This window comes from Camellia sinensis, chromosome 6, assembly GCF_055761805.1.
Source record: "Camellia sinensis isolate YWXY chromosome 6, ASM5576180v1, whole genome shotgun sequence".
Taxonomy (NCBI): domain Eukaryota; kingdom Viridiplantae; phylum Streptophyta; class Magnoliopsida; order Ericales; family Theaceae; genus Camellia; species Camellia sinensis.
This window is the reverse complement of record NC_138966.1, coordinates 130,673,858-130,700,537: the sequence shown is the minus strand read 5'-3', so window position 1 is coordinate 130,700,537 and position 26,680 is coordinate 130,673,858. Positions and strand designations below refer to the sequence as shown.

The following is a 26,680-nucleotide window of genomic DNA, read 5'->3' as shown; positions in this document are numbered from 1 at the left end:
GGTACGTTTTTTGTCTTGATTTCTTGATGATACACATAGTAGATGATCCAAAGCATAAGGTTTTGTGTTCTGAAATTATGTTTACAACAAATACTAGAGGGTTTGTTAGAACAGAAGGCACACATTTTGTACTGAATGGTTCACCTTTTTACTTCAATGGCTTCAACTCATATTGGATGATGCATGTTGCAGCTGACCCCAGTGGCATTGAGAGGAACAAAGTGTCAAAAGTGTTCCATGACGCTGCTGCCGCTGGTCTCTCTGTATGCCGGACTTGGGCTTTTAGTCAGTGGTGGAGATAGGATTTTAGTTCAGAAAGGACAATAATAAAATGTTATGTCTACAATAATATTCTCACGCTGCCTTACTTCAATCCTAATAAACTTAACCCCAATTTTTAACCAAGACAGCGACTTAGACAAACATTTAATGGTAGACTTTATAATATTATAAAAGTGATTTTGTCATAAAATAAACATTTAAATAGTACAAATTATAGAATTACTTAAAAAATAGAGAAAAAAAATACGAATAGATATTCAAATTTAGAAAGGGCAAAGTGAGAAATAATTTATTAACCTATAACTAAACATAAATTTTAGAAAGTTGAGGAGGGGCATGTATGTGCCCCTCTTGGGCCCATGCTCCCTTTACCACTTCTTTCAGTGATGGTAGTGATCAAGCGCTGCAGATATTACCTAGTGTCTATGATGAACATGTTTTTCAAGTCTCTTAATTTTTAGGAAAAGCACGATTCTTAAAGGATTTTTGAACAAAATCATTCATTCAAATTGTTACATTATTTTGTATATATTCTGTTTTATTATATGATTACCCATTTATTCATTTAATAATTTGATAATATATGTATGAAATTGATGTGCATGTGTTTATGGTTATGGCTACTATATTCCTGGGTTAATTATACTAATAAATCCTAAAATATGACATCAGTTATAGTTTTAGTTTTCAATTTTTTAATTTTTTTGCTTAGATTTTCAAAATATACAATTTGTTACACTTTGGTTCATGATATTAATAAGGGAGATGCACTAATAAATCCCAAATTAATAACTTATGCACTGTTTAGTCCTAAAAGTTTTCTTATAGACTGAAAGGTCCCATTACAATGTTAATAACATCAGATACAATGTTAATAACATCAGAGTCATGTTACAAACATTGGATTTCAAACATCTAATGTTCATCAAATTTCAATAATGTTTGAAAATATAGGATGAAAAACATCTAATGTTCATCAGATTTCAATAAATTTTGAAATTATAGAATGAAACATCAGATCATTTACATCATTCACATCATGTTGATGTAAAAATGGGACTAAATGGAGCATAAGAAAACTTTTAGGACTAAATGGTTCAACGTTTCAAAAACTAGGACTTATGGGTAAATTTTCCTATTAATAATGCTGTTCAAAATTGATAATAGTAGGCGGAGGATAAATATTTCAAAATTTTACATGATCCCCAAAGTATTGATTTCTAGCATCTTAGTCCCCAATATTGTGACATTTTGATCCCAAAATGTGCATTTGTTGCATTTTAGTCCACATGGCCTGGTTTGACAACTTTAAAAAAAATCAGAAAGTCAAAAAATTATCAAAAAAATTAAAAAGTTATCACTATTCATAAAAAAAATATAAAAAAACTAAAATACAAATAGTACAATACAAATCGGTTTTGTGCCAAACTAGGTACTGACGTCAATGCAAAGGCAGTAAAGGGGGGAAAAAAAATCATATGTGTATATTCACTAAGTTAGATGGTAAAGTTGGGCCTGTGGGGGTACACCATGGGTCTCGTTTTGATAATCCGAACCGTTAATATGTAGAACTCGTCTAATATTATATGTCTGTAAAAAATCACGTCTATCAGATATCGCTAACTATATGATCAAATCAGTTTTGTATAAAAAATGGATGGCGTTATAGTTAACAGTTGACCAAAAAAAACTAACACAATTAGATAACTATCGATATCCAATCAACGTGATTTTTTATAAGCATATAGTACTCGACGAGTTCTACACATTGAACGGTTCTGATTAGAAAAACGGGACCTGTGGTGGCCCCCATAGCCGAACAACACCATCCAATCAAAGCCTGAAAAGGAGGCAATCTTTTCTCATCTCCTTCCCAGCCGATTGCACTGCCCAACCCGTACCGCCTACTTCACTATCTTCTCCTACACACTTATTTATACAATTTTTTAATACACATTTTTTCATAAAAAGTTAAAAAATTAACCCAAACATCCATATTTTTTTCCTCAACTTTTTAGTTCAAAAAGACAAAAAGTGCACTTATTTAGGACACCCCAAACAATAATTTTGTTGATTATTTTGTAAAGTTCCTAAAATACCCTTTCTCCCGTTATTGATTTTGAATGGGACTAATGCCAGAAATTAAAGTTTTATAGGTTGCATATTTTGGAATCAAAGTGAAAAAATTAATAATTTTAAGATTAGAGTGTAGCAGATTGTATTCTTTGAGAACTATTAGAATATATAACCAATACAAAAATATAATAAGCTATCATTATTATATCATTACTACTATACCAAAATTGATTAACATTGATGAAATTTTTTAGGCACTTGATTTTGTGATTTCTGAGGCGAAAAAGTATGGGATCCGGTTGATACTCAGTTTTGTAAACAACTACAAAGATTTTGGATGGGGAAGGCAATATGTTCAATGGGCTCAAAATGCAGGAGTCCAGCAGATTAATTCTGAAGACGATTCTCAATCAATATTATAAGAATCATGTCAAGGTAATTAGTACTATATGTTTGCGTATAATTAACTAATGTCGTAATTATTTATTTTATTTTTCTAATGTGTGGTAGCTTTGTGTTGTTGCAGAGGGTAATGACTAGATTGAACACCATAACAAGAATTGCATACAAAAATGATGAGACTATCATGGTGTGGGAACTCATGAATGAGCCTCGTGGCCAGTCTGATTACTCTGGAAGGACTATTAATGTGAGAAAACATCACCACCACCACCTTATGTAATTCTAGTTACTCACAAAAAAGTATCCAGATTTTTTTTTTATTTATAAAATGTGTGGTTCATATTCTAATTTTACATGGTGGGTTTACATTTAAATAAATCTAGATGATATACTGTTTTTTTTTTCTGGATAAATAGTGTCATTGTAATGAATTCAGATCCCACTCTGTTTTTTAAGTAAAATTTTGGTTATATTTTTTGAGTTAGTAATTTTATCGACAATAAGATCCTCAAAGTAACTAAGATTCCCTCCCTTACAACTTTGAAATGAAATTTTCATTTCAATGCATGAGTTTACATTGCAGCACATTATCAAATTTCAAAACTCATGATTTGTAAAAGTGAACCTCACTAACAAACTTTGTAAAATCTTATCTATTTATATATATTTTGTATATAATTTTATGATCGATTTATATATTTATATCATAAGCGATTTCGTTCAGCTAACCATATATGCACAAAATGATAGGGTTGGGTGGAGGAGATGGCGGCATACATGATGTGTGAGTGATTTTCTGATCACACTGCCCGCTTAGTAATCAGCTAGAGAACACTGGCAGAATAGATGGCTTCAGTTATCCTGTAACAGAAAGAAAAGGCTCCGGCGGTGGCTCCTCCACCCGGGGGCACTTCGACGATCAAGTCAGTATATCTCTCAAAGATTATCAAGTGCTAAACTCACTACTCAAAGCTTAAATTGCGTACCTTAGACCCACGGGGGTGCCTCTCTTTTATAGTTAACTCAATCCTAGTCCCACTAGAAGCCTGACTTCTATGGATTCTAACTCAATACTTACTTTGGACTCTTCAAGAGATAAAGATAAAATCCCTAAGAGCTTTATCCTCATCTTGACTAAGTCCCCTCTTTATTCTAGGACTCTTGTCTCTTATCCGTTTATTTCAGATTCTGATATCTTCGGAGATAACCTCATTATGCCGAAATAACCTTGGCATAATGACCAGGACACGTGGCACCTCGGCTGACACATCGGCGTCACCTTACCACGTGTTGGTACTCAGAAATATATCCCCACAACTGCCCCCTAGGTTCTATTTCCTCGGCATTCTGAGGTGACGGAACCTATATCGGTACTTCCTCCTGTATGTCGGCTTAAGAACTCCTCAGCCGAGATCATTCATTTCAGGCCGACATGTTCTCTTCAGAGAACAAGAATTCCAGTGAACTCTTTCACGTGTATGAGCTGTCACGCATCATTTACTCAACCGTTTCATTCACGCGTCTTTACCTTATTGGACTGTGTTTATGACGCGCTTGCAAGCCGTCTCTCCCTCACGTGCGCCGTCTGACGCATACGTTCTTCTAGGCGTATTGATTACTTTTTGCCGCCGTTTTCATTTTTGACAAAAACTTTTCCCCCTTTCTTCATTTTTCACTTTTGCATTCGATTTCTCTTCGCTTTTTCTCTCTCTAGCTCCTGGATACGCCATTGTTCCAGTATTCAAGCTCTGTAACTATCTTCCGTTCTCCCTTCCTGTGAAGCTTTTGTCGTCCTCGTTACATCTGTAACTGTCGTCTGACTTCGGCAATCTTCATACCGGCTTCATATTTTCTGGTAAGCAACTATTTTCTTCTTATTCTAGTTCTTGATCTTTTTTGGAATTTCTTGTTTACTACTGCCTTGCTCAAATAATCAATTTGTGAATCATACATCTGAATGAGTTGATTTCGCTTTTTGCTTATGCCTTGAATACATGTACCGTTCATAGTTCTTCTTGCACGCATTGCCATTGTTCTTGGCCTTCAACCCTTTGTATTCTTCATGTTCTTGATAGTCAATCTCTGTTCTTGATTCTGAAACTTCGTATTTGTTTTCTGTTTTTTGTGTCTTTTCCAGATCTGTGCCTTTGATCTTCATCTCCATAGCTTTAGGTTTGGGATTTGTTTGTAGAACCCATATTTTAGGGAAAAACTGAAACATCTCTTTCAAATTTCTTCATCAACTAAAATCTAGGTTTTTTGCCGAGGTCCCAATAACCCTATTTGAACCATCTTCTTATTGAAACCCAATACCTTTAGTTATCCCGACATCATGGGTATGTGGGAACATCGGTTAAACACCCCCTCTAAGCTGGAATTTTTTAAGCAAGAGTTTGAAATCCCAACCGATGTCAATCTGAGGTTGGCTGGGGATGATGACTCCATCATGCCTACAGAAAACTCCATGCCCTTCCCTGTGGTTACCTTTATTGAGTGTGGACTCCGATTTCCACTTAACATCCTTTTCGCGAGATTCTTCATTATTACAAGTTGAACCCCATGCAACTTGCCATTAACTCTTATCGAGTGATCCACGGTATTATTGCCTTAGCTAAACAGGAAAACGTTAGAATCACCTTAGCCGATATTCAGTACTGTTATACCATATATGTCCTTAATTTGAAAGAAAAAGGCTACATTTATTACCTTAAGCTGAGGTCTACAGAATTCAAAATCGTAGCCAACCTTCCAGACTCCAACAAGGGAGCTGGAGATGACTATTTCATTACCTCGGGAAATTGGGAGTTTGCTCCAGACGAGGACATCCATCTCTACCCTCTTCCTCGTTCAGTTTTAGAGGGCAAGGGTAAGAGCCCAATATTCAGCTTTGCCTGTTTTCTTTCGAAGTCTTAAATACTTTGTCTGTTTCTGACGTCTGTTCTTCTTTGCAGCTGTTCATCAGCCACCGAAAAATTTTCGTCAATCTTTTGTTCCCAGCAAGGATTTGAAGAAACTTTTGGACTTGCCAATCCACAAAAGAAAGGCGCCTCTGCTTCTCAATTTTATCCTAACTTATAAGTCAACCTTGCCCGACGTCCCTAAGAGGAAGAAGAAAAGCCTCTCTCCACATTCTACCACTACTCCACAGACAACATCCACATCTCGGACAGATCAGGGGTCAACTTCTGATCCGGCCGAGCAACCGTCTACTTCATCTCCATACTTGGTTCCAATTTCACAGACGTCGAACAATTTCTACTGCCGAGATAGGTCGCGCAAAACTAGTTGCAAAAGATCTTCTGGCCAGTATCCCATCATCTATTGATGAGCAGCCAACACAAACCCTTCCTCCACCTAAGCCAAAAATAATTAAGAAGGCCCAACCAAAGGCTAAAGTTACTCAGACTAAGTCTGAGGATGCTTTGCCTATATCAAGGTTGGCTGAGAGTGACAAACCTCAACCCTCTGTTGGGAAGAGGCGCTCGGAAACCCAGCCATCAAAGTCCCTAAAATCCAAAAAGCCGAGGTCTTCTTCCGCTATGCCTTCGGGATCCAAGAAAAGCGATGCCTCCTGGTCCCTAAAAATTACTCTGGAGGACAAGCCAGTCTTGGCTATTAACAGTGCCGACAACATCAATGTCGGTGTAGCCCTTAGCACAGCTCTGCTCCTTCCCGGCGATCTTGACCGTAACGCCGAGTTGAGCGAGTATGAGAATTATGCGTTGATGTTTCAACGCTCCGTTCAAGTAAGTGTCTTCTTCTTGGTAATTTTCTTCTTTCTGTTTTGTATTTAGAAAACTTTGTGCTAATTTTTTCCTTGTGTTCTTTCAGGCAATCCAACATGCCCACTCTTTTTTTGTTCAGTCTTTTGAGAATCGGCAAAAGCTGGCCGACATGAAGAAGGAGTTCTCTTCTCTCCAAAAGATCAATAAGGGCCTTGAATAAAAAATGAAGAAGCTGGAGGATCAAGCTGAGGCTGCAATTAAAGCTCAGAATAATGCCGAAGAGAAGGCTGAGGCTATCAAGAAAGTGGCTGAGTCCCAAAGAAAGGAGGCCGAGGAGAAGATGGCCCAAGCCGAGAAAGAGCTTCAAGAAGCCTTGGCCACCAAAGAGGCTGAAATAAAAGATGCTGATGAAAAGGCATATGCCCAAGGCATGGTCGACGTCACAGATGCTTATGAACAACAAGTGAAGGAGGCATGCAACAAGGGTTTTACCCTTGGTTGGATGTCCCTTCTGAAGAAACTTAATGTCCCAGAGGACTCGCCATTAAGAAAACCTGATGCCATTCCTCTGCCATTTCCTCCATTTCAACCTCCAAATCAAGATGTCGGCGAATCCGAATCCGAGGAAAATGATGAGGATGAGGATCAGGCCTTGGTGAGAAAATCCAAGGATGTCGATGAGGCCAAGTCCCCTCCCCAGAATGAGCAAGTCCTAGACTTGACTCAGGATGAGGAAGGTGATGAGGTTCCCATAGAAGCTGTTCCCGAGAATGCACTAGCCGACATCTCCTCTGCGGACAAGAGTGTCGAAGAAACTCTGCAAGAAATTGATGCCGAGATAGCGGCGGATAAGGCTGCTGGGATGTCTTCTCAACCAGCATCTGATCTTCAAATTCAACCAACTGATGGAGAGGAGTCTTAGCTTTATGTTTTTCTTTTGCTTACTTGTATTTTGTAGCTTCTTTATCTTTTGGAACAATGTATACTTTTTGTATGGCCGATGTGCCCTTTTCTTGGTGAATGAATCTAATTTTTCTTTTCTTGTCTTCTCTTTATTGCTTTGTGCATCATTCTATACTTAGAACATTTTGTATGTCTTATGTACTCTTCCTTCTTTGTGCAATCTTCTCGGGGTGACATACCTCGGTTATGTCACCTGACGATTTACCTCGGCAAGTACCTGTCCTGCAATTTGCTTATAAATTTCAACAAGGATAAACATACACTGGTTTAATCTCAACTTTATAAGCTTTTTTTAAGTGCTAAACAATGATTTTTTTTGTAAATTGTTACAAATTTCCACAAGCGTTAAACAATATATATTGGCTTAACTTCAACTTGTAAATTGCTACAAACTTCAACAAGTGTTAAGCATTACATCAGTTTAATTTCAACTTGTAAATTACTACAAATTTCAACAAGTGAAGATAAACAATTATCTCGGCTTAACTTCAACTTGTAAATTATAACAACCCAGATTTTTAATTATTCTGTAAAATTTATACTAATATTATTTAATCTCAGTTCGGAAAATATATAATATATTATATATTATTATGCGTGATTTTGTAAAATAATATAATTATTTAAAAGTTTAGGGGTCAAAATATAAATAATAATAATATAGATAATATAAATAATAATAATAATGGGTGTGGTACTAAAATAAATAAATAATTTTCTATTGATATATGATAATGTGTAATTTAATTAAGAATTAATTAATTTATATAATTATATTAAAATATTGAGTCAAAAGATAATTATCTTAAATATCTATGAAGGATAAGAAATAAATCTATGTAATAATGAATCAAATCCTTGGAAAGCCACGCGTAGGCCAACCAATGGCCTCACCTCCCTTATAAATAGGGAGGTGATTCGACTGGGTGAGAAGAAAAAGAAATGGAAAGAAAGAAGAGAGAAAATGAGAGAAAATGGAGGAAGAAAAGAGAGGAAAAAATAGTGAGAGCTAAAAAGATTTTTGATAGTGGAAAGAAAGAGTAAGACAAGTTAATGTGAGTTATATTATATCTTGAGTTACCAAAATATATTTTACTTATGTTTTGACTTACTAAAATCTATTTTATATAAGTTATGTTTTATAAATTATTATAAACTATATTATTATTTCGGTTACGTGGATTTATTTTTGAACTCTATTTATTAAAAGGAAATCCATGGATATGTTTGTTTTACTTTTAAAGAATATTTGGCTATGACCTTATATACAATTATGTTTTGTAAGTACCATCACAGGAGTCCTACGCCTTGGGGGACTTAAATAACCATTGGCTTCTGTTTGACCACTTTGTGGTCCTCTGTTTGTCATGGATCTATTGTCCTCTGTTCTGTGCGGACCAAAGTGCTGTGCGGAGTTAAGTGCTACACTATTGTGGGAGCCACCTCTAGAATCCGTACGAGCCACCTCTGGAATCCGTACCTCTGTTCTGACTGTCACTTATGTGACCTCTGTTCTGTTCTGTTCTGTTCTGCTCCCTGGTTATGGTGATATATTTACATAATATCTGTATTTTAGTTTCTGCTACTTAAATGATTTTTTTACCAAATTACCGTGATTATGGTTATTTATATATTTCAGTTCTGCTACTTAAAGGATTATTTGTTCCGACTAAGTTATCTTAAATGTTTTGGCCTAACTAACTATCAATGGTTATTTCGTGTCCCTTATACTCTTGGTATAATATTTCTCACTCTGCCATGTGCTTATAGTTGTTTACCAATTTTCAGGAAACAGTACTATTCAAGAAATAGCTTTTGGAAAGTCTTAGATGCAAGACTGCAGAATAGACACACACAGCACTTTTATGATATTTTTCTATGTAAATATCGACCTTTTTGGTCAATAATTCTGTAATAAAAATAGAAGCTCCGATGATTATTTTGGTACCTTTATTTAAATATTACTTCCGCTCGCGTTATTTGATTTGTTTAAGAATTGGCCGTAGGTAACCTCAGTTACTGGCCATCACGATACTTAACCCTTGGGTACGGGGAGCGGGTCGTAATAAATGGTATCAGAGTAATGGTTTATAAAAATTAAAAAAAAAATCATCATTGGAGCATAAGACACGCACACATTTAAGAATTGGGATAACGGGTAATTAGTACCGAATTATTATATTTTGTTCTTCGATTTAATTATATTATAATTTTATATGATTATATATATATAATAATTTTTTTTTAGTGTGCCTAATTTGTGAAGGATATTAGATATAATTTATATTTGTTATAGTAAAAGAAGGACAAGAAAAGAAGGATGTCGGGCTCAAGCACCCCCTAAAATTATAATATAATTAAATACATATAATTTTCAGTTCAGTATTCAAAAAAAAAAATTTATTTTGATGTTTTTGAAAGTAGGTTCAAATTATAAAGATACTAATTTTGAAATTATTTCCCAGCGATGAAAAGTTCACCTCAAACTTTTTCCAATTCTTATATATGATTCTATAATCGTGTTTTCATTTTATTTATTATTTATTTATTATTATCGTCAACAAAACGAGTGAAAAGTTTTTAAAGTCGCTATTTATTTCTCATTATGGCCCAAAACAATTTTTGACAACTAGATAGTGAGTTATTTTTGGTAAAAAAAATTTTGAAGTAGTATTTTCTATCAGACTAATCATCTAATATATATTTATCAGAGTGGGCAGCAGATAGCTTACATATGACAAATTTCGAGGACGAAATTTTAAAAGGAGGGAAGATTATAACAACCCAGATTTTTAATTATTCTGTAAAATTTATACTAATATTATTTAATCTCAATTCGGAAAATATATAATTTATTATATATTATTATGCGTGATTTTGTAAAATAATATAATTATTTAAAAGTTTAGGGATCAAAATATAAATAATAATAATATAGATAATATAAATAATAATAATAATGAGTGTGGTACTAAAATAAATAATTAATTTTCTATTGATATATGATAATGTATAATTTAATTAAAAATTAATTAATTTATATAATTATATTAAAATATTAAGTCAAAAGATAATTATCTTAAATATCTATTAATGATAAGGATAAATCTATGTAATAATGAATCAAATCCTTAGAAAGCCACGGGTTGGCCAACCAATGGCCTCACCTCCCTTATAAATAGGGAGGTGATTCGACTGGGTGAGAAGAAAAAGAAACGGAAAGAAAGAAGAGAGAAAAAAAAAGGAGAGAAAATGGAGGAAGAAAAGAGAGGAAAAAATAGTGAGAGCTAAAAGGGTTTTTAATAATGGAAATAAAGAGTAAAGTATTAAAGTTAATGTGAGTTATATTATATCTTGAGTTACCAAAATATATTTTATTTATGTTTTGACTTACCAAAATCTATTTTATGTAAGTTATGTTTTATAAATTATTATAAACTATATTATTATTTCGGTTACGTGGATTTATTTCTGAACCTTATTTATTAAAAGGAAATCCATGGATATGTTTGTTTTACTTTTAAAGAATATTTGGCTATAACCTTATATACAATTATGTTTTGTAAGTACCACCACGGAAGTCCTACGCCTTGGGAGACTTAAATAACCATTGGCTTCTGTTTAACCACTTTGTGATCCTCTATTTGTCATGGATCCATTGACCTCTGTTCTGTGCCGACCAAAGTGCTGTGCGGAGTTAAGTGCTACACTATTGTGGGAGCCACCTCTAGAATCCGTACGAGCCACCTCTGGAATCCGTACCTCTGTTCTGACTGTTACTTATGTGACCTCTGTTCTGTTCTGTACCGTGGTTATGGTGATATATTTACATAATATCTGTATTTCAATTTCTGCTACTTAAATGATTTTTTTACCAAATTACCGTGATTATGGTTATTTATGTATTTTAGTTCTGCTACTTAAAAGATTATTTGTTCTGTCTAAGTTATCTTAAATGTTTTGGCCTAACTAACTATCAATGGTTATTTCGTGTCCCTTATACTCTTGGTATAATATTTCTCACTATGCCATGTGCTTATAGTTGTTTACCAATTTTCATGAAACAGTACTATTCAAGAAATAGCTTTTGGAAAGTCTTAGATGCGGGATTGCGGAATATACACACACAGCACTTTTATGATATTTTCTTTGTAAATATCGACATTTTTGGTCAATAATTCTGTACTAAAAATAGAAGCTTCGATGATTATTTTGGTACCTTTATTTAAATATTACTTCCGCTTGCGTTATTTGATTTGTTTAAGAATTGGTCGTAGGTAACCTCAGTTATTGGCCATCACGATGCTTAACCCTTGGGTACGGGGAGCGGGTCGTGACATAAATTGCAACAAATTTCAACAAGCGTTAAGCATTACTTCGGTTTAACTTCAACTTGTAAATTGCTACAAATTTCAACAAGTGAAGATAAACAATAGTCTCGGCTTAACTTCAACTTGTAAATTGCTACAAATTTCAACAAGTGTTAAGCATTTTTGTCTTCTCTCTGCTCCCAATGTGAACCTGAGTTCCTCTTGGGTTCTCATTATTTAGAAACAACATTATGTATCTTTTATCAATTCACAAGTCTTTGGAGAACTCTGCTAAAATTTTATTGATGACGTCGGTAAAAAATAACAAGGAACATCTAATGATAGAAAAATTTCAAATTACAAGTGTTCCAGGGTCGTGGTAATGCTTTGCCCTCATTATCTTCAAGCCGGTATGCTCCATTGCCCAATACCGAAGTAATTCTATAGGGTCCTTCCCAGTTTGGGCCAAGCTTGCCCTCTCTGGGATCCTTCTTATTGCTGACAACTTTTCTTAGGACTAGATCGCCGACCTGAAAATCCCTTGGATTGACCTTCTTATTGTAAGCTCTAGCAAGCTGCTGCTGGTATGCTGCGAGCTGAATTGCAGCTTTCTCCCTTCTTTCTTCTAAGAGATCCAAATCTCGGGCTAGAAGTATATCATTAGTCCTATTCTCTACTCCCTGGGTTCTGATCCCTGGGATGCCGATCTCCAATGGGATGACTGCTTCTGTGCCGTAAGTCATGGCAAAGGGGGTTTTCCCAGTTGATCTTCTCGGCGTAGTCCGATATGCCCATAGTACATTGGGCAACTCGTCTACCCACTTCCCTTTTGCTGCCTGCAGCCTCTTCTTTATCCCATCCAAAATTACTTTGTTGGATGCTTCTGCTTGCCCATTGCTTTGGGGAAAACTTGGTGTTGAAAAGTAATTCTTTATCTTGAATTTCGCACAGAAGTTCTTGATGAGTTTGCTGTCAAACTGTGTTCCGTTGTCGGCAACTATTGCTCTTGGAATGCCAAATCTGGTGATGATGTTTCTCCATATGAAGTTCTTGACATCCACATCTCGGATTTTGGCAAGAGGTTTTACTTCTATCCATTTTGTGAAGTAATCTGTTGCTACCAGTAAGTACTTCCTTTGCTTGAGGCAACTGCCCAACGAGATCCATGCCCCATTGGGCAAAAGGCCATGGACTGGATACAGGGTTTAGGTCAGCAGCTAGCTAGTGTATCAAAGGTGCGAACCTTTGGCATTGTTCACACTTCTTTACATAGGCTTCTGCATCTTTTTGCATGTAGGGCCACCAATACCCCTGGGTAATGGCCCTGTGAGCTAGTGATCTGCCCCCAGCGTGGCTTCCACAAATCCTTTCATGAATTTCATATAGAAAATCTTCAACCTGCAAAGGATGTACGCACCTTAAAAGGGGTCCAGTGAAGGACCTTCTGTAGAAATATCCGTCTGCTGTCAGATTGAATCTTGCCGACTTCAATCTGACCTTGTGTGCTTCCTTATGGTCTTTTGGTAGTTTTCCCTCTTTTAGGAATACAACAATTGCATCCATCCAGCTTGGTCCTAAGTCCACACACATTGCTTCTTGTTCTGTAATCGGTGGTTCAATGCTTGGGCTTGACAAATAATCAATCATGATTGTTCTTGTTTTTCCAGTTTGTATTGAACTTGCCAAATTAGCCAATGCGTCGGCGTGGTTGTTATCATCTCGGCTAACTTGCAGAAGTCGACAGTTGCGAAACAAGGCTGCCAGCCTGATGACTTCCTTTGCGTATGCCGACATCCTCTCATCTCGGGTTGCAAACTCTCCTGTTGTCTGATTTACTATAAGTTGTGAATCGCAAAAAATTATTATCTCATCTGCTTCTGCTGCTACTGCCAGCTTTAGTCCTGTAATCAATGCTTCATATTCTGCCTCATTGCTTGAGGCCTTGAACCCTAATCAAATAGACTGTTCCAATATCTCCCCATCAGGGGATATCAACATTACTCCTGCCCCCGCTCCTTGCCAGTTTGAGCTCCCATCGACAAACAGGCGAAAGGAGTCGCCGATGTAAATGCTGCAGGGTCTGAGTTTTTCCTTTCCTTGTTCTTTTGCCTTTGGCTGGGCTTCTCCTTGTTTGCTTGGACATCGTTCATCTTGGCTCAACGGAGCCCAATGTTCGATGGATTCTGGAGTGAATTTCGCCACGAAGTCGGCAAAAACTTGGCCCTTAATTGCTGTTCTCGGTCTGAACTTCAGGTCGTACTGGCCCAAGGCCACTGCCCATCTTGCTATTCTTCTAGTTAAGTCTCCTTGTTGTAACAATGACTTCAGTGGGTGCTCTGTTAGCACTATAATCTTGTGCGCTTGAAAGTAATGATTCAGCTTTTTTGAAGCCATTACTAAAGCTAGTGCCAATTTTTCTAAGGGTAGGTACCTTGTTTCTGCATCGGCTAGGGTTTTACTACAGCCTTTGCTCCCATTTTTCTTCTCGAATTAATACCGCATTTATTGCATGTTCTGAAACGGCTAAGTGTAGGAACAGCTCCTCCCCTGGTTCTGGATTGGAAAGAACTAGAGCTGTGGTGAAGTACTTTTTTAGGTCGGCCAAAGCGGCTTCGCATTCTTCTGTCCACAGGAAGTCTGTGGCTTTCTTCACCAAGTTGAAGAAAGGTTTACATTTTTCTGAGCTTCGACTTATGAACCTGTTTAGGGCCATGACCCTTCCAGTAAGCATCTGAACCTGTTTTGCCGATGTCGGGGTTTTCAGCTCTAAGATGGCCTTGATTTGATCTGGGCTGGTCTCAATACCCTTTCTTGTTACCAGGTACCCCAAAAACTTACCTAATCCAACTCCAAATGCGCACTTCGATGCGTTGAGTCAGAGCCGGTATGTTTTGAGTATATCAAAGACCTCTTTTAGGTCGGTAAGATGATCCTTAGGTTCCTTGGTCTTTACGACCATGTCATCGACGTAGATCTCTACTGTTTGGCCAATCAGGTGTTTGAACATCTTGGTTACCAACATTTGGTAAGTTGCTCCTGTGTTTTTCAATCCAAAAGGCATTACCTTGTAACAGTATAGCCCTTTCGAGGTGATAAACGCTGTCTTCTCCTCATCTGGGGGGTACATGGCTATCTGGTGGTATCCCCTGTAAGCATCCAGGAAGCTCATTCTTCCATGTCCAGATGTGGCGTCTACCAATTGGTCAATCTTGGGTAGAGGAAAGTTGTTTTTGGGACAAGCTTTGTTCAGGCTTGTAAAATTTACGCAGACCCTCCATTTACCGTTCTTCTTCTTCACCACTACTATGTTGGATAGCCATGTTAGGTAGTGAACTTCTCGGATGGCCCTGGCCTCCAGAAGTCTGTTTACTTCCTCTTCTACTGCTTCGACGTGCATCAACGTTGGTCTTCTGGCTCGTTGAATTACAGGTTTTGCCGATCTGTCGACATTCAGTTTGTGGCAAGTGACCTCGGGGTCAATGCCAGGCATTTCGTAAGGTGTCCAAGCGAACACCTCAATATTGGCTCTTAGAAAAGCTTCCAACTCTTTTTGTGACGCCCCGAATCTACACTATTGGTTGCAGTCAAGGGAGAGTCACTAGTGAGTCCTATGGTCAATATCCAAGTAAGATCCCAGATTGCCGGAGGAGTCAAATTAGCCTCCATTCTAAGTCCGGCTTTCTTAGGCAGCGCACTACCCTTTTGACAGATCTTAAAAGGTATTGACACAAGGTCTCATAAGCAACGATAAGGTTCATACATATAAATATATAGAACATAAGTACATAACAACCTCGAATATTCTTAATTCCAAAGGCTTGTTCCATTACATTACATCCCAAGAGAAACTTAAATCTTCATATGAGTCTTACAAAATATCAAAAGGAATTTCTAACTTTCCTAAGATAGCCAAAAGTCTTCGAAGGTTTCAGGTTTGTCGTCTCCAGCTATAAGCTCCTCTTCGGCACCTGGCATGACACGCCGTGAGCTTTGAATGCCCAGTAAACACACACACACCCCATCCCTTTTTCCCAGTCCAATACACAATCACAAATATAACATCAAATAGTAAAGCATGATACTCAACCAAATAAACAAAGGGTTACAAGTTAGATGTTAGTAAACTAGAAATCCCCCAAAGAGATTTCGTCCTCCCAACCACAAGAATTGGACACCAGACTATTCGGAACTCCCCCTTTTGCTGCTTTGTTGCAGAACTAACCTCGGATGCCTACCAACGGTTATATACCGCGTAGCGCCAACCGCAGGGCCTCAAAAGGGGTAGCGAAAAGAAAAAGTTTTATCTCCTGAATCCAACCTCATCCTTCCAGAAAAAGTTTTATCATCCTGAATGTCCCATCCGGACCCATCCTTATCTCACCATTCAAACCGTCGCAAGGAGTCCGAATACGTCCGTTCCATTCCAGGGTTTACGTGACAACTGCTTGCGCAAGATTTTAACTTTCAAATAGGGAATGCATCCCAAAAATCCATATATCACATATTCTCATCTTTTCATTACTCAAGTGCTCGAAAACCCAATACCCTCCCAATTAGGTTTCCCGTTGAAGTTAAATGTTTTAAGTCAAGGTTAGTTCAACTAAACGATAAAATAAAATTCACATAAGCATGCCTCCTCAAGATAAGAAGATGAATAACATAACCATAACACATATAATATCATGCCAAGATATGCTCATAAGTGAGTAGGCAATTTCATGAATTCAAGGGCATAAAACATCCATGCATTACACAGTTTCCAGATTCAACATCACATAAAGATTAAAATGAAAGGACTATTTTAGATCTTCCACTGGACTCGGTCTTCCTATAGTTCGTAGAGGATTTGATCTAGTTTCTAGAACATTTTTCGGAAATGGGATTACTTTTCCAGATTTTAAGTTATTTAGAAAATACTCCAGCGCTGTCCAGAATCTGTCCAGATCCGTCGACCGTTACGAAAATTTGATTTTCTTGCAGACCGCTTGATGTTTTTCGATGAAACTAATTTTAGTTGAAAGCTAACATCTTAAGGAAGGTTTTGATATAAAATAGAGGTTCAGAATAATTTTGTACATTTTTCTAGAATTTCTGGAAGTGGGCTGAAAAAAACAGATTCTAAGGTGCTTTGCCCAAAACAAGAAGATTTATGAAAAAGGGGTTCCATCCAGGGAAAGTTTCATTTCTTTTGTGAAGAAAATATGCTGACTATCACATGTTTGACTCAGAAAATTTGGTTGAAAGAGTGCTCTTGAAAAGTTGAGAGATTGGTACAAAAAGAAGATGGTTTTGTGCCAAAATGGGGAAAATACAAGAGAGATGGAATCAATGCTCAACTTTTAGCATTTTTAACAAAAGTAACTCATCAATAACAGATCTGAAAACATTATTTAGAACCCTTAGAAACATGTATTTGAAAAAGGAAAATGAAAGAGAATGTTGTGTTGTGGCTTACCTACAAAGCTTTGCACAAGAAGCTCTCTTCTTCCTCCTTCTTCTCCTCTAGACTTCTCTTTCTTGCTCTCCTCCCTCTCTCTAACCTAATGTGTGTATGTGGGTGTGGTGTTTGTGCTTTGCCAAGCTAGGGGAGGTTGATATTTATAGACAATTCATGATGTAAAATGTCCTAAAAGCCCACTAGTTGAAAATTGATGGAAAGTTTAGGATTTGTTTGAAGTGTTAAAGGAAAAGGGATGGTTTGGGAGGCTTACTCAAGGATTTGGCAAGATTTAGTTAAAATAGAACTAGTTTAGGAATTAGCATCCTAGGTCTAGGGTACTAGGTGGTGTTTCTTTCTAGAATTTCATGATGATATATCTTGAAAGTTGTTTCTTCACGTTTCCCTATGGTGGCTGGCCCTTGGGAAGGGTGATGGGGTTATTATTTTAATCATTTTAGGTATTAGGGGCACAGTTCTCAATGTATGCATATATATATATATAGATTTCAATTGATTGATGGTACTAATAGTATTAGGGTACATGTACTATTTTTTTGGGTAATTCTTGAAACTAATAAAAGAAATGAGGGCTTGGAATTAAACTCATGTATTGGAACCTTATTTATGTATTTACTTATGATCTAGTTAGGTTTAGGGCTAATCTAAATACTCATAGCAAATCTTTATTGGTACCAAAGTCATTATTGCTCCAAGATTCAAGGGATTTGTTTGTACTAAAGTATAATGATGACGGCTAGTCATGTCCTTGAGATTTGGGGAGATTTCCCCTATTTATTTTGCGTACAAATCTTGGAAATTGAAAAACATAATGTTAAAAAAAGATTTTAGGGTACAAGTGTATATATAAATATATAATGGTACTTGTTTGAGGTCAATTTGTGATTTAATAAAAATGTGAGGGCTTGGGCTCAATTAAAATATCTATTTCAAGTGAAGAGTTAATAAATTAGTGTTTAGGAAAAATAATTCGGTTTGTATTATCTTGCTTTGAATTTAAAGGTAAATAACTGAATGAAGACTGTAAAAATCAGAAGTTAGGGTTTAGAGCAATTAATCTAAAATTTGAGAGTTAAATAATTAATATTAGAGTGTTATAAATGATTTCTAAGCTTCCAGGGTCGATTAGGGTTTGTATGGGTTCGTCCGTGATGCGTTTTCGACTCTAGGGTTTAATTTGCGAGCAATCAACGAATTAAGGGCTTTGTTATAGTAACTCAAAATTTTGGGATCTAATAAGGTTTACAGAAGTTAGGGGTCTCACACTTTTTCCTCCTCTTCGGCTAAGTCTGAGCCGAGAAGAAAGAAGCATTCTCCGTCCCCATTCTTGACGAGGATTTTCTTCAGTGCTTCTTCGCTCTTCTCGGCTGGCTCCTTGCCGACGTCTTCTAGGACTTCCACGCTCTCATCTTCAATTTCTGCCTTTTCTAGCTCTTGAATGTTGCAGGTGGATTTCATTGCTACCATAGAGCAATTCTTTGCCTGTAGTTGATCTCCCCTAACTTCCTCTATCCCATGCTCTATTGGGAATCGCAGTAATTGATACCATGTTGAGGGAACTGCCCCCATTGCATGCAACCATGGCCTTCCCAAGATGATGCTGTAAGGGGAGGGCGTATCAATCGCCGTGAATTCTGTCTTGATCTTTTTAGTGCCAGTTTGTACTTCCAAGCTTGTTGCTCTCAGTGGCCACGTCGGCATTCTATTAAAGCCGACCATCGGGCCATTGAATTGCTTCAAGTCATCAGGATAAAGGCCTAGCTCTTTGTAACATCTAACATACATGATGTCACAAGAGCTGCCTTGATCAATCAAGATGCGTTTCACTTGGCATTCCCCAACCTGGAGGGATACTACCAAGGCATCATTATGTGGATGCTGGACTATCTCTAGGTCGGCTTTAGTAAAGGCTATCGTCGGTCCCTAGCATTCTTCAGGCCGCGGTCTTTTATGTCCGACCTGGTTCACGTGCTGTAGGTGTTTAACCTTCTGAGTCTCCCCTTGTATGTTGTTTTCGTTCACCTTTGAGTGAATTACATTAACCACCCGTGGTCCTCTTGCCTGTGGTTGCTGAGCTGGGAGAGGCGGAGCTGCTGGTGCTTGAGGCAATCTTGCCTGTTCTTCTCTAGTCCTGGCCTCATCGACAAGGTCTCTCAGATGGCCTTGCCTTACCAAGTCTTCTAAGTGTGCTTTTAGGGCTTTGCAGCCCTGAGTTGGGTGCCCTTTTTCATTGTGGTAAGCACAACGCCTACCGATGTTTCTTCCCATAAATTCCCCTGGTGCTCTTGCAGGTGCCTTGAAATAAGGTTGGTTTCGTATTTGATCCAGGACTTTGTGGATTGGGATTCAGAACACAGTCGTTACTGCCTGTTTAGCCTTCAATTCCGTTTCTTGTTTGTTCGATCCATTGCTACCTCGGCCTCGCTTCAGCGAGCCGTTTCCTTTCTCCTGCTTTGTCTCTTTGTTTCCCGATGTATCCTCCTCGGCTCTGACGTACTTCTCGATTCTCGCCATGAGTTCTTCCATGCTTTTTGGTAGTGTCTTTGCCAAAGACTTCCGTGGTGGGCAGTCATCTTTCAGGCCGTTCTTGAAAGACACGACGGCCACCTCTTAGTTACATTTGAGTATTCGATTGAACGCCTCGGAGTACCTTTTTGTGTAGGCCCTAAGGCCTTTATCCTTGGTGATCCTTAAAGCCATCAGAGCGTCGACCCTCAAGGGCTGTAGTTTGTTCGTCACGAACCTAGCCACAAACATCTCGCCCAGGCCTTCTCAAGTCTTTACGCTTCCCTTCAGCAATTTATGGAACCAATCTAATGCAATCTCCCCAAAGGATGAGGGGAATACTTTGCAGAGTAACGGCTTGTTCCCACTATATAATGCCATTGAATTTACGTATAGTCCAACGTGAAAGTTGGGTTCTGACTTACCGTCATATATTTGGAACCTCAGCATACTGAATCTCTTTGGTGCTTCAAATTTGTCCAGTTTCACTGAGAATGGTGTCCTTGGCTTAACCGGGAAAGTTACCTCGGCTTCAGCATTCTGTTGCTTTCTCTTGAGATAATCTCTCAAGTCTTCTTTACTCCTCCCTAGAGCTCGGCTATCTTTGGACTTCAATCTCTTCGGCACACTACTTTCGGCCTCGTGGTGGGCCCGTTTTGATCTTTCTCCATGGGTTGTGTCAAAGCAGAGTGCCTGCCCTTGAACATACCGATGTTTTTTGGGCTCTGGGTCCTTCGTGTGATATGTCCTTCGGGACTCCTCTCGTCTCGGCTCCTCTCGTCTGACTTCCCTGGATGGTCGGTGAGAGTGCTTTCCGCTCCTGGTGTGCTGAGGAGCTTCGGGGATTGTTTTCCTTCCTCCCTTCTGGGTGTTAGTTGCTAGAATCGGCGTGTCGTGCAGCGGGTACGTTGGCTGCATGACATTGTTTTGCATCATGAAGTTGACGACCGACTGCAGGTCTACCAACTTGTTTGCCAATTCTTTTACTTCTTCATCCCTCCGTAGGCACCTGTCCCTTCATACCTGGAGGTTATCTTCATTATAGTATTTGCTTTGGTCTGTCTTCTTCGAAGTGTCGCCCTGCTGGCCGATGTCTTTCTCTCTGTGGCCCTGGTCACGAGTTTCTGTATTGTGATTGTCTCCTTCGACATCAAGGTCTATAGGTCTGCCACTCCTAGCAGAAGTATCATCTCCAATATTTTCCTTTTGTCCGTTACTGGCCATCTATTCTTCATTCTTCCCACAGACGGCGCCAAATTGTGTGAGTGATTTTCTGATCACACTGCCCGCTTAGTAATCAGCTAGAGAGCACTGACAGAATAGATGGCTTCAGTTATCCTGCAACAGAAAGAAAATGCTCCGGCGGTGGCTCCTCCACCCGAAGGCACTCCGACGATCAAGTTAGTATATCTCTCAAAGATAATCAAGTGCTAAACTCACTACTCAAAGCATAAATTGCGTATCTTAGACCCACGGGGGTGCCTCTCTTTTATAGTTAACTCAATCCTAGTCCCACTAGAAGCCTGACTTCTATGGATTCTAACTCAATACTTACTTTAGACTCTTCAAGAGATAAAGATAAAATCCCTAAGAGCTTTATCCTCATATTGACTAAGTCCCCTCTTCATTCTAGGTCTCTTGTCCTTTATTCGTTTATTTCAGATTTCGATATCTTTGGAGATAACCTCGGCAATGCCGAAATAACCTCGGCATAATGATCAGGACACGTGGCACCTCGGCTGACACATCGGCGTCACCTTGCCACGTGTTGGTACTCAGAAATATATCCCCACACATGAAATCCATTGATAACCAACACTTGCTAGAAATAGGGATGGAAGGGTTCTATGGGGACTCCATGCCTGAGAGGAAGCAAGTTAATCTAGGCTACCAAGTTGGCACTGATTTCATTAGTAGCAATCTTATCAAGGACGTAGATTTCACTACCATACATGCCTATCCTGATATTTGGTAATATTAACTATCCTCATTAATCTTTAATCTCTACTTACTCATTTTACATTTAGTTTCTGTTTGGCAAACTTTTTTTAATTGTATTGTTTTTCAATTTTTTTAATCTTTAGTGAATTTTTATATAATTAATTACATTTTTTTAGGTCTTTCTAAATTAGAAGACCCTATATTTTTTTTGAAAAAAAGACAGACCATTTTTTTAAAGTTCACTAAAAACCTCGAAATTTTTTTTTGGTTCAATTTAAAAAAAAAAAAATCATATTCACTAGAATCAAAAGTTTAAAGAACTACTTTTTTTAAAAAAAAAAAAAAAAACCCCCCAATAAAAGGTTGCTATAAAACCGGATGAATTTAATGATTTGTGAAAATTGAGATGTATCAATGTCCGAACACCAAAAAAGTTTATACATATTAAAAAGTCAAAAATTCTCTTAGCTCATCTATTGTTGTCCTTGTGTCCCACAATATCAATTATGTGATAATTTTAAAATATTTGAATCTCATATTAAATATAATAATTATAAATGATTTGGAATAGGGAAACAGTGACATTTAAAGATCAAAGATCTCGGACGGTATTAAATGGATAAGTATGGACCAAAATTCAAACATGACTGATACATTTTTACATTTCTACCCTGCAGGTTGTCTGGACAAAATGAGAACTCACAAATGGCATTTATGCAAAAATGGGTAGAAAATCATTGGGCAGGCTCAGGAAAGATAGTAAGAAAGCCACTGGTTATAACTGAGTTTGGGAAGTCAAGCAAAGACCCTGGACTTAGTGTCTTCACAGACATTGATAACTTGGCAAGAAATGGAGGCACCATTGGAGGAAGCTTGGTTTGGCAGCTCATGGCTCAAGGAATGGACCCTTATTTCGATGGCTACCAAATCATCTTGTCAGAAGATCCATCTACGGATGGAGTCATTTCTAGGCAGTCTCATCAGATGACGGATCTTTCTCATTTTTAGTAACGACACGATATTTTGTAATCTAAGTAAATGGAGAGCCACTACAAGAATTAACACTTTTGGCAACAAAAAAATTGGTCGCTAAAAGTCTATTTTTGGTCGGCAAAAGTTATCTGCGACCAATTTTTTTGGTCGCTACTTTGGTCGCCAATTGAGGGTCGGCAAAAGTAATTCGCGACCAAAATTTTGGTTGGTCGGCAAAAGTTAGATTTGCCGACTAAATTTTTGGTCGCTAAATATTTAATTACCGCGACTAATTTATTTTGTCGCTAAAACACTTTGGTCGCGAAAAGTGATATTTTCCAGACCAAATATCTTAGTCGCCAATTGACACATTTCGCAAGCAAAAAGTTTGGTCACCAATTATCACATTCAACGACCAAAAAGTTTGGTCGCCAATTGTGACATTCCACGACCAAAAAATTTGGTCGCCATTTGTTACTTTTTGCGACCAAAACTTATGGTCGGCAAAAGTGAGATTCTACGACCAAGAGCTGTTTGGTCGGCAATAGATGTATTTTTTGCGACTAAAATTGTTGGTCGGCAATTGTCATTTTTTGCGAAAAAAAATTATTTATTTGTCGCGACTAATAAATTGATCGCCAAAGGAAGAAAACAATACACCTATAATTCCTAATAATTCATTCAATCCATAATAAACCTATAATTTTAAAGCATCATTCAAATTAACTAAATCATTAACATTCGACACAATACATAATTCATTAACATTCGACACAATACATAATTTTAAAGCATCATTCAAATTAACTGAATCATTAAATATTTTCTTACTTTCCAATTTCCCAATAGGCAATAACATAGCACATAAATTCAAGGAATGACACAAGTGACGTTCCATACAGTGGTAAACCCAACAACTACTGATTCAATTCCTCAGGTGAGTCAAATGAGATTAAAACAATTAGCCACAGTTCTTGCTTGCTATGCAGCCACCGATGTTTCTTTCCCTAAAACACAAACAAAACTAAAAGCTACAAATAAATTAAGCAAGAAAAAAATTCAGAGATCTCGAGAGAGTGAATTGTCAGCAGAAAACCACAACGGTGCTCTCCCTCCCTACAACTCATCCTGCAAATACAAAGCAACAAACAAGATATATCAAAGTGGATCCTTTGTGGAATTGATATTTTTAAACAATTAAAAGTACAAAGAAATCCTACATGTGCACTCTCTTCTGTAATATCAGCATCTTTGTCAGTTTCATCATCATCAGCCTCGGCATCATCATCATCACCTTCAGCCTGCAAAAAGATTTGGCCAATTTATGGAAAATGTCTTCAATAGTTCACACATGATAGCAGCTAAAGAAAAACACAAAAGAGACCACTTACAGTCTAATGGTTTTACATGTTTAGTATGTTTGGAAAAGCACATTCAACTCACAAAGCATTGTCTCAACTGTTTAGAACAGAGTTAATTACTGTCTTATACTGAAAGATTATTTAGAACAATGTCTTATATTAAAAATGTGCAACAAGTGAATTCTTTTCCTGACCCATAGAACAGAGTCAATTACTGTAGTCTCTCAACAGCCAAATCTAATGTAAACATGTATTTATGTTCTTCTTAACAAACAAGTTGTTTGGTTTGGTGCCCTAAACTCTAAAGTAATTAATCAACTCTACAGAAGTGAACAAACCTCCGTGAATCAAGAATATTTATGATTGGTTGATAATCTTAATCATCTCTTTTAAGATTATCAGGATGTACAGCCCCTGCAATATCAGGAATATTTATGTGTATATGAAATGAGATGTTAATAAAACATAAGATTTTAAGATAACATGCAGTGGTGGCCTTGGTAACTACCTTCTGATTGGTTGATAAGGTTTTCAACACATAAGGGCTCATCATGTAGAACTGCACTTGAACATCATTAGACACGTATGGTTCCCAATTTGTTCCAGACCACTCAAAAATCTCAATAAAGTATTCCTGCAAAATATTCACATTTGTAAGAATGTGGCAACAAAAGTTCCATTATTTGTAATTTAATCTCACATCAACCAAATCTTGACATAATCAATATGAGGTGGCATTACCAGGTCATCATTAATCCTATAAATTGCAGGCTCATCTATTTCCCCAACTTTGTGATGTCTGACATTAACAGCCTAAAGATCAAGAATACAAGTTAATACTACACACCAACAGAGGGTGCAATACATGAACTTTCCCCAACTTTGTGATGTCTTCCCACTGCTTGTACCTGAACTTTCTCCACTAGATGATTATATATTGCCTTCACCAGCTGCATAACGAAGCTTTGTCAACATAAGCTCCAACAGATAACCCCTATTCTGATCACCTACCTGTCAACAAACCCCAGGGATGAGAACCATCTCTATAATCTACTACAATTATAAAGCATTAAAACAATTTTGAAAAAAGAAACAAGAAGTAATTGATGAACATCACTAAGAATTAAAAAAGACTACATCAAAGGCAGCTACCATGTGCAGTTCATCTATCACAATAATCCTAAGTTCTGACAGACGACCCTCTTCTAGAAATCTGTTAATTAAAGAGTTTGCCTTCTCAATTGTACAGACAGCTACAGAGGTATCTTTTGGAAGAGTCCCACCACATTGATTTCCATAATAACTGCGAACATGCTTGCCAAGTGGTTCTAATAGGACCTCCAGATGTTCTGCTTGCTCCAAGCCAGCCATAGATTCAAGTACAACAGATAGATTAGGATCAAAAACTGATTCAGAAGAGGGGGGTGAGAATTACAAACCTTTTTTGCACAAATTGACACATATGGAAGTACAAGAAAATTAAAAACCACACGAAGATCAGCTTCAAACATAATGTTAGAAAAATAATATATATAAAAATGGAAAATAAAAATAAGAACAGATACATCATTTTGCAAGTCAACCCGAAAAATTGTCATATAAAAATCATATCATGATCAAACACAGCATCAAATCAAACTTCAACAAAATGGGATATAATCAAGTGAATAAAATAAAAAAATTGGCAACAACAGCTAAGTTTATACCATAACATGAATGAAATTAATATTGGTGGGGGGGAGGGAAGAGCACAAATACATATCACACAGAAAAAACAAAATACATATAAGCATATATTTAATAAAGACAGGAACAATTCATAAAAATTAAAACAAAAGTATATTTCACAAACATAATCACTTTCTTCCATTTTACAGACAGCAACAAGGCAGTCGGGTGGGTTAAGGGGCAGAGTCTAGACAGCAATTCCTCAGCATAAACTTAGCCCACCCCCAAAAAAACTGGCAACAAACTAACAAAACATTATAAATTATATATGAATATAAAAATTCCTAGTAAAAAATCATACAGATGACAAAATATATAACTCTACATGATGGAAATTTTCCTAACCCAGCTTGCCTTGAACACAATTCAAAAATAAATTTATCAATCCATATACCCAATGATGAAAATCCAGAACCTTTGTGAATATGATAAGACAGGACCACCAACTAATCTGCACTATTTCTATCAGTAATTCCTTTATAGTGTAAGAAGTTTAGTGAAAGTAGGTTCATCCAGAAGTTAGAAAAATACCTGCCATGGATACAATTTTGAAATTCCTTTCTTCTTATATATGCCACATATTTTAGAAGGAAGCCAGAAGCTAAGATCTAAACAATCTTTTAGCGGTGCAAAACTTGATGGAGTACTATCTCCAGCATCTTCACAGAAAACCATGCAATTTCATTTTTCCTTTTCCGGTGCACTAGATGCGATAGTATCATTATCTTGACTCAAAAAACACTATTTCCTTTCAGCTACATCACAACCAGATGTCAGTTGTTGCATTGCGCCATTCAAGCGAGAATGCGTTGTTATATTAGCAGGTTGAAGACTTCTATTATCTCCAGAAGCACATCCAGCTTGTGCACCTTTTCTATGCACAAGACCTTTGTATCATCTGCAGATAGATCATCTGAATTTTTGTCCTCAAACGAGAAGTCAAAATGCTTCACTGGC

The 26,680-nt window shown here is 37.3% G+C and overlaps 1 long non-coding RNA gene and 1 pseudogene across 1 annotated transcript; one reads left to right on the top strand and one right to left on the bottom strand.

Moving 5' to 3' along the window:
* The first annotated feature begins 77 nt into the window (after positions 1 to 77).
* On the top strand, positions 78 to 22,685 carry LOC145793583 (mannan endo-1,4-beta-mannosidase 5-like; annotated as a pseudogene).
* A 752-nt stretch (positions 22,686 to 23,437) lies between these two features.
* On the bottom strand, positions 23,438 to 24,331 carry LOC145792391 (uncharacterized). Its single transcript, XR_014331789.1, has 3 exons — positions 24,026 to 24,331; positions 23,855 to 23,935; positions 23,438 to 23,762 (listed from the first exon to the last, which is right to left on the bottom strand). It is a non-coding gene; the product is annotated as an uncharacterized LOC145792391 (long non-coding RNA).
* Between the last annotated feature and the right edge of the window lie 2,349 nt (positions 24,332 to 26,680).